Here is a 13,944-nt window from a genome sequence, read left to right on the forward strand (position 1 = left end):
AGATTTCTCTTTTATGCAAACTCACCACTTTTTAAATAAATGTTATCTTTATCCCCCATTTACAGGTTTTTTGCAGTGGAAGTTGCTTTGGTTTCTAACTTCTTGAGCTTAGGCAGCCACATAACTATAAACCCCAAGTAGTTTCAAATGGTGTGTTGGTTAACTTTTCCCCTTTGATGTGTTGGCAGTTTAAAATCTGATTTGTAAGTTCAGAAGCCATTAAAGGGATATACTTATTTGTCTTAAGAGGACTACAGTTCTATAATAGAATTTTGTGGCTACACAGTACTCAATTAACTGGTGCTTTTTAGCCAGAAAGTTGAGCTGGCTTCCAAATTTTGTATTATAAAAACTGCTGTAATAAGAAATATTTACCCATATCCATCATAAAGTGTTTATTCTGCCAAGATACTCTTTGAGATGCAACCATGTTTTATAAACTAAACACAAATAGGTTAGTTAGAGGTAAGGATTATAGCTATGAAATAAATTTGAGTTTACTCATTACTTGGGCTACACTTTCTTACGTGGTTTCAATTCCAAACACCGGGATGGGGTTTGAGCAGTTCAGCTCACTGTCCCAACTCCAGTACTTGTTGGAAAGTAGAAGATCTGCTGGCCCCATGGCCTAGTTGTCAAGTTCAGCATGCTCCACTTTGGCAGCCCGGGTTCAGTTCCTGGGCGCGGACCTACACACCACTCATCGACGGCCACACTGTGGTGGCATCCCCCATATAAAATAGAGGAAGATTGGCACAGATGTTAGTTCATGGCGAATCCTCAGAAAAAAAAAAGAAAGAAAGAAAGTAGAAGTTCTTCCAGAATGATGCCTAGTTTACCTCAGGATTACCCAAAGGCTCTTAATCTCTAACCTAACTCATGGTTTCCCAAAGAAACTGTTCTCTCTGCATCCTCCTCCACCTAATTCAGAGATTTGGGGGATTATACCCATTAGATTTTCAGCTCTTTCCTTTCTGATCACTCAGGTATCAGTCAGCTGTCCTTGAACTCTTTTTGTTCTTCACTAATATTGTTGATGTTATTGATGACATTTTACTTCTTTCTTAAATCTAGTGGCAATTCTTTACTGTCATCCACACTGTAATTTCTTCTGCAGATAACTGACTTTTGTCTTTCATTAAAATGTACACTAAGTTAATGTCTAGCAGTAGTAATATCGTGGTTTCCTTTTTGTAATTCAAAGAGTTAATTAATGTCCACACTACTAAAAATAATTAAAGAAACAGAATTCTAGGAACAGAGAAGTAAGCTGTGATCACACAAGACACAAAGGAATAGCTTCCTGTGACTCACTGAAGTGGTCCCTATTGACTGAAACGTATGATCCTCACAGCAGTAGACTAAAGGGATGCATCAAGAATTAAAAGAAAGGAACAATTACCCTTTTTCAAACTCAATTACCCTCAACTGTACTTTTAGATACATATTCTCTCCCTACTCAAATATATAATCTATTTGTGTCTTACTTTTGTAGTTAGTTCCACATATTAAAAAACTAGAGAAACCACCAAGAGTGTGCAACTTAATCAAACAACTATACCTCTGTGTATGCAACTATCAACTATCACATTATTAAGTATAAAACAGGATATAAAGGAAGAAACATGATGTCTCTACTTGAACTTACAATCAATTTCCTTCAGGAAAAGACACAAACATTAGAAATAAAATTAGTTCAAGAGAATGATAGAGGAGGAAATGAAATTTGGTCTTAGTTTTAAATCATGCCCAGAGATTGGAAGGCATTTAAAAGGGTGGAACATCGAATGTCAAATAATGGAGATGGAAAAGTATACGGCACTCGTGAAGGACAAGGATCCACGCTAATCTGGCAAGAAGAGCAGAGAGCTGGAGATGGTGAGTCTGAAGTTCTGGATTTCATTCTTGATGAAATGACTCAACCTATACAAGTCTTACCACTAAGTCAAGTGCAGTGTCCAAGTGTTAGAAAAGTAAAAATTACTCACGTTTGCATAACACTCTAGACTCTGAGAATCCCGTTTATTGTCTCAATATAGGCATAATTTCCAGTTTCTGTTCCAGACATTGGCAAGACCACTCTTCTGCTCCTCGATCCCTCCCTCGTCTGCGGGCTCCCAAGTACTACAGAGGCATATAGGCAGCATTCACAGAATTCGCTGCTAGTCAGTCAGAAAATTGACTCAAAGTACCTGGTCGGAGTTCTAAGATATACCTGGACACATATAACTCTTTATTCTGTCCCCAGAACATAAATTGAGTCATTTCAGATGCTTTTTCCAGCCAAATGTGTCCCCATATAAATAAGCAGCTTTTTTATGGGATGCTCATATTATGACACAAAATAAAAATTCTCATGGAAGAACCAGCACTTCACAGTTTACACAGGGTTAGGGCTGAGATTTGGAAAAATCCTTAAGAACTGTCAAGTTCTCCAGTTCACAGCCTTGACTACACACTGGAATTACTGGAAGAGATCCTGAAAAACAGCAACAACGCTCAGGTTCCAAACCAAAACAAGTAAATAGGGACCTCACTCAGGATTAGGCTTGAACGTTGCTAGCCTTTTAGGAAGCTCCTCCAGTGATTACAACGTGCACTGAACTAGTCCCGTAGTTCTCAACTCGGCCACACAAACGTACAAGGACGGGGGCATGGCTCCATGCTGACTAGATCAGAAGTCCTCTGGTCCGCCCTGACATTCAATTTTTAAAAGCTCCCAGGGGACTCTAAAGCACCTCCAAGGAGGAGGATCAAGGACACAGTCCATCCCTCTCAATCTGTTGCCCAAGGAATCTGAGTTCTTAAAGGACCTGGGATTAAAACTGTTCCCTTGATGGTTATCCCCAGGCCTTTCTTTCTCAGGCCTCAAGCCTGCCGTTCACACACAGTGTGTCTCTAGCATCTCTCACTGTCCATGCCTGTCTCTCTGACTAGAATCTGCATCGATTCTTCCTGCCCAAATTCTAGCCCAGCTCCAACATAAAACTTCAGCATTCCAGATTCCCTCCTATTCTGCAGACATCCTATTTGGTGTCACAGAAATGAAAGTATTTCTGGAGCACTTGCTCTGTGTCAGGTACAAGGTACACAAAGCCACACCATCTGATCTCATTTAATCATCACAACTACTCCACGGGGTAAGTACAATTATTACCCCCAGTTCCTGAAACCACGGAACTGGAGGCTGACAGAGGTTAAGAACATGCCCAGTGGGTTCTGTCTCTGGCTGTGCCTACAACTCTCTGTGTCCCCATGATGCTGGATATCAATCCTCTTCATAAAGTAACTACTCAATAAGATTCTTGACGGTCTGATGTTTTCATAGACAAAAAACAATGGAGCAAATGCCAAACAGTAGTATCGATCAGGTGTGTTGACAAACATGCAGAGCCTTGGTCTCCTTCCTCCAGGAATTTTACTGTTATCAACTGAATGGTATCCCGCACGAGTCGTACGTTGGAGTCCTCACCCCAAGTACCTCAGAACGTAACTGTATTTGGAGTCGGGTCTTCAAAGAGATAATTAATTTAAATGAGGTTATTAGGGTGACCACCTAATCCAATCTGACTATCCTTGTAAGGAGAGGAAGTTTGGACACACACAGAGGGAAAGCAACGTGAAGACACAGAGAGAAGACAGCTGTCTACAAGCCAAGGAGGGAGACGGGACAGACGTCTCCCCTGTGGCCTCAGAAGGAACCAGCCCTGCTCACATCTTGATGCTGGAGCGCCAGCCTCCAGAACTGTGAACAACTTAGTTTCTGTGGTTTAGGCCGCCCAAGCTGAGGTCCCTTGTTCTGGCAGTCCACCTGTCATCTCATCTCGTACACAGCAGACTCAGAAGACTCTAGTGGAATTAGTCAGATCTGCCCTGTGGCACGGAACAGGAGCTTGTAAGAAGACCCAGCTGCAGAAGTTCAGCTCAGCAGGTAGAACAACACACTTGAAGAAGGTGGCTCCAGGCAACAGCTTTTCTTTTTTTTAAAGATTGCCCCTGAGCTGTCATCTGTTGCCAATCTTCTCATTTTTTTCCTCTCCCCAAAGACCCCAGTACATAGTCGTATACTGTGGTTGTGGGTCCTTCTACTTGTGGCATGTGGGACGCCGCCTCAGCATGGCCTGATGAGCAGTGCCATGTTGGTGCCCAGGATCGGAACCCACGAAACTCTGGGCCACTGAAGCGGAGCACGTGAACTTAACCACTCAGCCAAGGGGCCGGCCCCTAGGCAACAGCTATTAAATCCAGAATGGCAGTAAGAATCAGAGACTCCCCACAAGGTATGGAGAAGGAGGAAATGGAAGGTGGTATCTGGATTTCCAATAGGGCAGTGGACATCAGGGAAGTCAGGATCGAGGGACCCAGCTTCTAGTCCCCGGAGGAGAACTGCACCAAGCAATGTTTCCTTTCTAGAGGGACTTGGGTAACAGAGCTGAACTCAGGCACAAGGATCCAAGACATGGACCAAATAACTAAAACAAGGCACAAATCTGGGGTCTGGTCTCAGGAATACCTAGAAGCCAAGGTGATAGGACTGGGCCCAGACTGCAGACAGAGCAACAGCAGGGCTGACCACATGCTGTCCTCAGAGGGTCTGGCTGGAGCTGGAGACGGGATGTGTTCACGCACACTCTCCCAGCTGCAAAGAGAAGGTTGCCTCAGGGGCAGGAATCAGGCAGACTTAACACCCATAATATCTCCTTCCCTGATCAATAGTGTGTGAAGGGAGATTTCTGTTTGCTTCTGCAGTCTCTCCTAGGTCTAAGATTCTGCTACTCTGTTAAATTGAACCAACAGTAAGGACAACCTTTCCATTCACTGGATAAAATGGGTCAAAAACACTGCAGTATGAGTGTGCATTTTAGAAGGCACGGAAGATAAAATTTATTGAGATAAAATAGGGACACTGAAACCTCCAGCATCAAACCCTTTCCTAAATGCACTTTGAAGCACAAATGTTTCCCTTAACATGACCTTTAACTATATATCTTTTAAAACATTCTATATCAAAACTGAAATTATATATTATATGTAAAGTTCACATAACTATTTTTGACCATGTAGCCCAGATTTTAATTTAGTTTCTCCTGATTCAAGAACAGGAATTTCTTTCAGATATAACTGAGTGACTAATATTTCTAGCTATGGATTAATTTGGGAGAAATATTATTGGGCATAATCACATTAGATTTACAGACTTAATTTCTTTTCTTTTTATAGAACTTCTTTTTAGTCATAACTCCTGTTTTAGAATCAAGGAGTTTTTTCAGTCCTTTATATATTAGGCAGAAACTGTAACTCTGAAAAAGCCAGCTTCTCACCATGATGACTTCCAAAATTTTCTTAATGTGTATTCTCAGAAATTAGGAATTAGCACATTAGTTCAGACCACACACACACACACACACACACACACACAGAGTTATTTGTGTCCTCTCAATCTTTTCCTAAGATCTAAATTGCACAGATGATTCAAACAGCTAATGTCCATTCCATATTCACTGTGAGAAGAAATTAGTTCTCAGACTCCCTCAAAGGCATTTAAACGGAAGCATCTAACACCATAAATCATGCCTCTTTCAGTAGTTGAAAGAGAGAACTAAACTGATCTTTCTGTCAGCAAGAAAAGACTCAGTCTCTTCTCTTTTATGCCAATCCTCACCTCTGTCCTTTGTAACATCCAAGGAAATGAGACCAGAGAGACCTGCTGGGCATTGGTGCTAAACGTCCACCTCTCCGACTGCTGGTCCCACAGCAATGTCTCTCCTCTGTACAGACTAAGAGACCGAAGTGAAGAAGGGGCCAGAGAAAGCGTTCGGCTAGAGGTTAAGAAGTGGAGGCAGAGACCTACAAAAGGTGTTGGGCAGCCTCTGAGTGACATGAGCCAAGGAGAAGTGGATACAGGGAAAAAGGACAAAAGAATGAGGGGGACTCTTCTGAGAGAGCCCCTTAGGGCAGGGGCCATGTTCCAATCAACAGATTCCCAAAGCCCCATAAGTGCCTGTCACACAGTAGGGATCCAATGAAAGATTCGCGTAAAAACAGCAAAAGAGAAGCCCATGCTTACAGCTCCACTGGGATCCACTGCTGTTTTGAGGTTCTAGTGGCTAAAATGACCATTACGAAAAGCCCCACAAGACACTAAAACTAGTTATTTGTAACTTAATGAAGGCAACATTAAATAGCAATATTTTGTGTTGTCTCATTTTAATGGATATCAAATTAATGCAAGTACATGATGAAAAGTAAAATAAATCAGGGCTTGAGATGTAGCTACAATAACTCATTTCCCCTCATGGCCCTTCTGCCCACACTATCAATTCCACTTCCCAACCTTATTTTTAAATATTTATTTTCTTAGCTCTTCTAATGGAAAGCAATCTAACTTTTAAATAATTTGCCCTTGCAAGTTGACTGCTTTATTTGGGATATTATCCATTGATTCCTAATTTTAAGATGTTATCTATGGTTAAAACCAATTAAAGAAGAGACTTCAGCTCCCTTTATTTATGTCCTTTTACTTTCAAAAGCCAACAGTTTTATTTCTCCTTTTACATTTCTATCTTTAAATATACTTAATCCTCTATTTCTGGTCCTAAAATTTGAACATTATCTTTTAACTTTTGAACATTTTACTACTCCAGAACCAAGTAAAAACCAATACTGTGGGAGAAATTAAATTTCCATTTCTAGAGATGAACTGCTAGGGTTTCTGTTCACTCAGAGGAAAACGTCCCAGGTTAGTAGTCAAATGGGCTGTATCAATCAATAAAATAATGTCACATTTGTGTTTGCCTCATATTTGAACTATGATTTTCCTTAACAGTTTTTTTCCCTCAATGTTTGATTGTTCCTTTTTATTGTTGAAAAGAGAGAGACAGCCTTTCTCTACCAGGCGAATAACATGAGGTAACTCATTAGTCTTTGCATATTTCTTGGAACCTGTGACACTCATCTTCATAACGATATTCTTCTGCAGCCTCGTGGAAATGAGCTCCCGTTCCAACGTAGACGGCCTGCGCGCTGCACAGAACGTCTTCGCGCTGGATTCCTGGGTCAGCTCCACTGCTTCTTGTCTCCTATTTGTCCCACTTTCTTGATTATCATTTGCATATGTGTTTAAATAATTTCCCCGAAGGAGACTGCAAAGCAGGTTTTCTGAGAAGTTGGAGCTGACTGATTGTTTCGAGGTGCACAGAATTGTAGTGTCAAACAGTTTTGCTCCAATCTTTGAAGGCACTGATCAGTCATAGCCCAGAGTCCACTGCTGATGAGAAGTGTACAGACAGTTTATCTCTTCCTGCTGTGTCAACGACCCGGTTTATTTGTCCACTTCCAAAGGATGAGACTTCTCCCTGTTCCTCAGCATCTTTAAAAGATCCGAGTGTCCTCTAATGCTGCACAGCCACCATCTCTGGACTCATCCTCTGGGCCTCCCCAGGGCTGCCGGGGCATCCTTAGGGCTTAGCCTCATGGTTGCCTCTTTCTGGACCCAAAGGAGTTTACAGGCATTCCATCAGCCTCTACTCCAATATCTCAAATCTGGTTACTTTACTTGCTGGTTAAGAGATTTAATTCACGCCTGCAGGCGGGTCGGTGGGCTTGGGTCCAGTTGCACATCCTGTATTTTGTCCGAATATCTCTGTCCAAGGGCTTCAGTGCTCTGAGTGTTGGTACCCAGAGCTCTCCCTTTAAGCTTGGTTAATAACATTTTTAATTTTTCAAAAAGTATTTTACACAGAATACCTCTGTGTTTGGGTGTGGAAGCTGCCTGGTGATGGGGGTTCGGCATTTCACCATGTACCAAGTTTGACCGAGACGTCCAGCATTTTGTTCTGTCTGTTTTTAAGCACAGCTCTGCTCTTGCATTATCTCTTGCTTCTAGGGTCAATGCGTCCACTTGTTTATCTGGATCTTTTTAGCTCATGCTGCTGGGGTTCTTCGTATCTCACGGCCTTCTTGCTCGTTCCTATTTAAGACTGAGTATGGGGCGGATTTCTGAGCGCAGCTGGTGAGTCTCCACGTAGGGCTTTGCAGCCAGGCTGCTGTCGTGGACACTAACACCGTCTGTGAAGGGATGGAGCGTGTGAGCTGGCAGCCTCACTTTTGAGTGAATAAGCTGTGGAGTCAGCGTTAATCTGGGAAAGGTGGGGGTCCCCGAATGGGGAGCACCTACTCCAGCATCTCCAATTTTGGCTCAGGAAGTTCACTGAATTTCCTCTTGATTTTTACCTGGGAATCAAACGTTGGGCTGCTTTTGCTGTGTGTAAGGGGGTAAAGAAGAGGAGGGGATGGTAAGAAGAATGAAGAAGAGTGCGTTACAGTTGTTCTGTCAACAAATATTGAAAGAACCTGCCAATCAGGAGCTCTCCTTCTCACCTGCAGCTCCGCAGGATCTGAAGTCTGAGCCTGACCTCGGCAAGGGGCTTCACAGCAGATGGTCTCCAACACCCCCTTGCCTACTTGGCAAACTGTTCTCTCCAAAAGCTGGCTCTTTCCTCTCTCCCCCTTCTAAAAACATCTCATCTGCTCATAGTTCACCTCCTTTCCTCTGCACTCTTATGGGGTCTCATGGGGCAAGAAAAATAAATGCTTAGGTCTGGGCAGCCATTTGAAGAGGCTGTAGTTGTTTTAAGGTTACAGTTTTTTTTTTATTAAAGATCTGTAACCAAATTCTGATTTTATTATCTGAAGGCATCCTGTCTCTCTGTAAAGTCTCCAGTAAGAGTCCTCTGGATAGCCAATAAAAGTCCCAGGAGGGCAGGAACCACGGCTGTCTAGGTATGTGCCTGCCTGCGCACAAGTGTGGACTTAATTATTTAATCACTGTGTCTTTAGGCCCCAGCGCAGCTAGGCTCGCAGACAGCAGCTTCTTGCAGATATTTTGTTTAATGTCATATATATCATGTAATATTTATGTAATTTAACGTATAAATCGATGTATGAATAAACGAATGGTGGCCAAATTGTTTATGCAAACCTTCTTCAGATTACAGGAGAAAGCACTTGGACTACCAGAAACTGTAAAGTGCAATCTTTGCTCTCCAGAAGCAGAAGTCAATCAGGGACTTGTGGTCAGGGTCCAAAGTTCTCTGCGAGCAGGAGACACTGCTGGACCCAGAGGATGCTCCGCACACCTGCTGCTTAATGACCAAAGCACAGTAGGAAGCACAGCATGAGTGAGTTACATTTAAATCACGCACTGCCTGATTGTTGCAGAGCTCCCATCTCTCGTTCCTAATCCCCAACGATCAAGCTGTCAGGTACCCAACTTAACAGTCACATTGCCCACAACCTACACCCTGCTCCCCTGAAACTCTGTCTTAGGGGGAACTTAAAACCTGTTATTAGGGGTCCTCAGTCTCACTCTTCAACCACTCATTGTCTGACACCCTTGCAAGAATCATTTCTTACAGCTAGTTCAGATATCATGTGCTCCTAAAAGGATGGCTAACACTGCCCAGCAGTGACAAGCCAGTTAGCCCCTGGTACATGGGTTAACCTCAGAGGCCATTCGCAGAGTGCTTTCAAAGTTCAAAGGCATAGTTAATTTGCCATGTGTTCTCGGCTTACTCAGAGTCAGCAAGGAGGAACAGATGACGAAGGAAGGATACCCTGCTCTCTAGAGCCAGGCTCTTCTCCCAGCTCGTTCCCTTGAGGATGCACACGCGAAGTTCCTTGCAGGTGGGAGGGGCTGACTCCCCTCCTCAGAGCAGCACTGCTCCCCTTTCTTCTCAGAATTAGCACCACTGCTTTCTCTCCTTCACTCAAGCACCTCTTGGTTTCTTTATTCTTAAACTCTTTACTCAATTCCTTAGAGGCACAAATCTTCACTAGACCTTGCCTGATGGATCATATTACACATTTCATTTAAATTCAACTATCCTATAAGCAAGATTTAGTTCTCTGTTATTTTTCTGTGGACAGAGATTATATTAGTTAACATTTATAATCTGAGAGACAAGAGATGCCTGATTCTTCCCAGTTGGCAATAGCAACACAAACATCATGCACTTTGGGAACATGTGTTAGTTGACCTCCACTGATACACAAGCCCGCCAGAGAGAGACAGCTCCCGTGAATCCCCGTGCGGAGCGAGTGGATTACACTACACAGAAAAGAGGGCGTTGAAGAGAAACGGTGTGTTGTCTTTCAGATGCCATTTGACCAGGTTATCTCGTTTTGTTGAAAGCTTGGGCACACAGAAAAATTACATCAACATATCTGGAAGAAATGCCCCTCTGAGGCATTTATTAATTGTATTTATTTGTGTAATATTCTTTATTTCTTTCAACGGAACATATCTCTATGAGGCCATGGAGCATATTTCTCTTTGTTTAACCTCAGTTTATCCACTGAAAGTGCTAAATACATATTTGCAGGTAAATATACTAACAACTCAGCATAACAATAAAATAAGAAGAATAGTATCAATTACCAGAATAGTACACAGATATTAAGCAGTTACCTTATGCCAGTGCAATGGCCTGGATGTCTGTGCCCCCAGATTCATGTGTTGAAATCTTAATCCCCAGACACGACCGGATTAGGAGCCGGGGCCTTTGGGAGGTGCTTGGGTCTTTAGGTAGGCTGGAGCTTCATAAATGGGGTTAGTGCTCCTATAAAAAAGACCCCACAGGGGGCTGGCCCCGTGGCCGAGTGGTTAAGTTCGCGCACTCCGCTGCAGGTGGCCCAGTGTTTCGTTGGTTCGAATCCTGGGCGCGGACATGGCACTGCTCATCAAACCACGCTGAGGCAGCGTCACACATACCAAAACTAGAAGGACCCACAACAAAGAATATACAACTATGTACTGGGAGGCTTTGGGGAGAAAAAGGAAAAAAATAAAATATCTTTAGAAAAAAAAGACCCCACAGGCTCCCTCAGACCTTCCACGTGTAAGGAAACTGAGAGAAGACGCGGCTATGACCCAGGAAGAGGAACTTCACCAGAATATGACTGTGCTGGCACCCTGATTTTGGACTTCCAGGCCCCTAGAACCGAGAGAGATAAATCTCTGCTGTTGATAAGCCCCCAGTCTGTGGCATTTTGTTATAACAGCCCAAACAGCCTAAGAGAGCCCGGCACTGTGCTGAACGTCTAATTTATACACGTAACTGATAAACTGAACAAGCAAACGCATGGAATATAGTAAACATGCAATTTTAACTTCTGGCCTCCACTGCCCTTCAAATTTTACTGCCTGGGGAGAATCTTCCGCTGACCTTGAAACTCACGAGACGCCATCCACTGCTCCTGAGAAATCTCTTCCCAAGTCATTCTTCCCCGTCTCACACCAATGAGCCTATCAGACATCAAAGGGTTCTTCTCCCTTTGCTTTGTATATTATGTATACGAGGGATTATCTCACACTCGTGGTTGTAGATGTCTACAGCAAGGAGCCACACGCAAACGCAACGGAGGAAGAGTGCTCACTTGGCATCCTTTTTATATGCATCATCTCATTCAAACACTCAGAACCTTATGAAGTTGATAGTCTTATCTCCATTGTACCATTAAGAAAACTTAGACTTACGGAGGTTAAGTAAGTTGTGCAGGGTCACAGGGTGCTGGAGAGGATCATGGCTGGCTTCGCAGAGCCCTGAGTAGGCAACAGTGGGGTTTGGTAATAAAGGCACTAACAGATATTACAGATTGATAAAAAGTATGTTCTTTGTAGTTAATGTTTCATTTTGTAAACACTGAGTTAGGATTAGTTAAAATATTAGAATAGGACAACTACTTTGATTGGAGTATAGTCAAGACATTTAATGAGAAGGATGTCAATTATAAGAGAAAACAGGGCGTCTGTCTGGGGTAACAGCACATGTGATGCCCCTGTTTTCCCAGACGAAGAGATTGAACTCGAGCCTCAGGGGTGTGTGCATCCCAGTGGTCACCAAATCCTCAGGGGATATTCCCAAGGAGGGGAGACAGTATGCACAGGCAATATGGTCCTCACTTCCACCAGCTCCATCCCTCTGATTCCCAGAGCATTGGTCTCTTCTTATTTCATAATCTGCTGTTATTGTAAATAATTTTGAGATTCAATTCTGTCTGATTCCATGCCCGTTGTGGTATATAACACATGTTCAGTAAGAGTTGGTGCAGAGTCCTTTCTTTAAGGAACGAGAAAATACACACATATGTGTATCCCTCAAGAGTTATCTGCACACCAACTGAGCTCATCGTTTACCTCCTTACTTAACACTTTGTTACTTCAGGGGGGAAACACGTGTTTACAGGACAACATAGAGGCATGAAGGACGGCAAGAGTCCACTCCAGCTGACTTCTAACAAGCGCACAGACAAGACGCACAAACTCACGCATGCCAACTCACAAAGCAAACGTAAGTCATCAGAAGAATGACTTTTTCCTTATCAATGTGGCATAGACATTTTTCCTATTTCAAACTGAATTAGAAATTCCACCACCTCTAATATCTATTAATACTTTTATTACCAAGAGACACCATTGCCTATTACGGACTCTCCTGGGAACAAGCCATGATTCTCTCCAGCACCCTGTGACCCTGCACAAGTTACTTAACCTCCAAAAAGAAAATACACGTGTGTGTGTGTGTGTGTGTGTGTGTGTGTGTGTGTGTTGAGAGACACAGAGACAGAGACAGAGAGAGGGGCAGAGACGAGAGACGGTGGGGGCGGACACACCTGCCTGCAGTTTGGAGATAGAAAAGATGGAGAAAAGTGATTTTTTATAAAATTTATAGTACTTCATATATGACTTAGTAATTATAAATCAAGCCAGAAAGCCGTGAAAACAGTCACCCCAAAATATAAAGTAACTAAGAAGCACACAAGGACCCGAGACTACAACGAGGATGGCGACACCGCCACTGAATTGAGGACGGCGGCCAGTTCAAACCTGAGTGAACGGCAGCAGAATGAGGAGAATCTTCAAAACAAACATAATTTTCAATTCAATTGAAGATTTTCTAAACCAGCGTTATCTCAAGGAAATGTCTATGATGATTCCTCCTGAGCGCTTGAAATGTGGCTAGTGAGACTGGGGCACTGAATTTTTAAGTTTATTTAATTTTAATTAATTTAAATTGAAACAGCTAAAAGTCAGCCTATCACACAATGTTCCAAAGTCTTTGGGAAAGTGATAGATAAGATGAGCTGTGTCCTCCAAAGTTACTACCCAAAACATGGCATCTAACACCTGCATGAAATAACCCCGGTGAAGTGACTTCTTCACAAACTGTGAGAAACGTCCATTTGAAACATGAAAAATGCTACCTCTGTGACTGGAGTTTCACACCACTGAGGTTTAAGAAAAGGTACATTCCCTTTATCAGGTGTGGTTTTGGTTTTTCAGAACAGAAGCTATTTTTCCCAGATAAATCCACCCCAAAATAATAACTTAAAAACACAAGACTACACTCTGAATTTCCCAGAAAGACAGGAACCAAAATCATGACAAACTCTCGTAACTCACATTTGGAGCTTGTAGTTACTTATAAAATCCCACTAAAAACAAACAAAACTAAAACCTTCTGTTCGATGCCAGGCTGGCTGTGAGCATTCCAAGCCACATTTTTCTCCATTTTTTTTGGAGATATAATTGACACACAGCTCTGCATAAGTTTAGAACACTGCATAATGACTTGACATACATACATTGCGAAATGATTACCATAGTCAGTTTAGTTAACACCCATCTCATCTACTGAAGTTACCAAAAAAAAAAAAAAAAAATCTTTTTTCCCTTGTGATTCCAACTTTTAGGATCTTAGCAACTCTTAAAGCAACTTTCTAATATACCGTAACACAGCAGTGTAATATAGACATCATACTGTACGTTACAAGCCACATTTATAAACTGGGCACACAGACCTCGGGTCCCCGCTCGCGCCCCTCCGCTCTCCACACGCGCTCACCTAGGATCCCCTCACGCGCTCACCTCGGATCCCCGCACGC

General features: G+C 42.7%; 1 protein-coding gene across 1 annotated transcript in view; it reads right to left on the reverse strand.

Moving 5' to 3' along the window:
* RIMS1 (regulating synaptic membrane exocytosis 1) overlaps window positions 1-13,944 on the reverse strand; it is a 414,621-nt gene that overhangs the window by 171,412 nt on the left and 229,265 nt on the right. The window lies entirely within an intron of this gene.

This window comes from Equus quagga, chromosome 15 (genome assembly GCF_021613505.1).
Source record: "Equus quagga isolate Etosha38 chromosome 15, UCLA_HA_Equagga_1.0, whole genome shotgun sequence".
Classification (NCBI taxonomy): domain Eukaryota; kingdom Metazoa; phylum Chordata; class Mammalia; order Perissodactyla; family Equidae; genus Equus; species Equus quagga.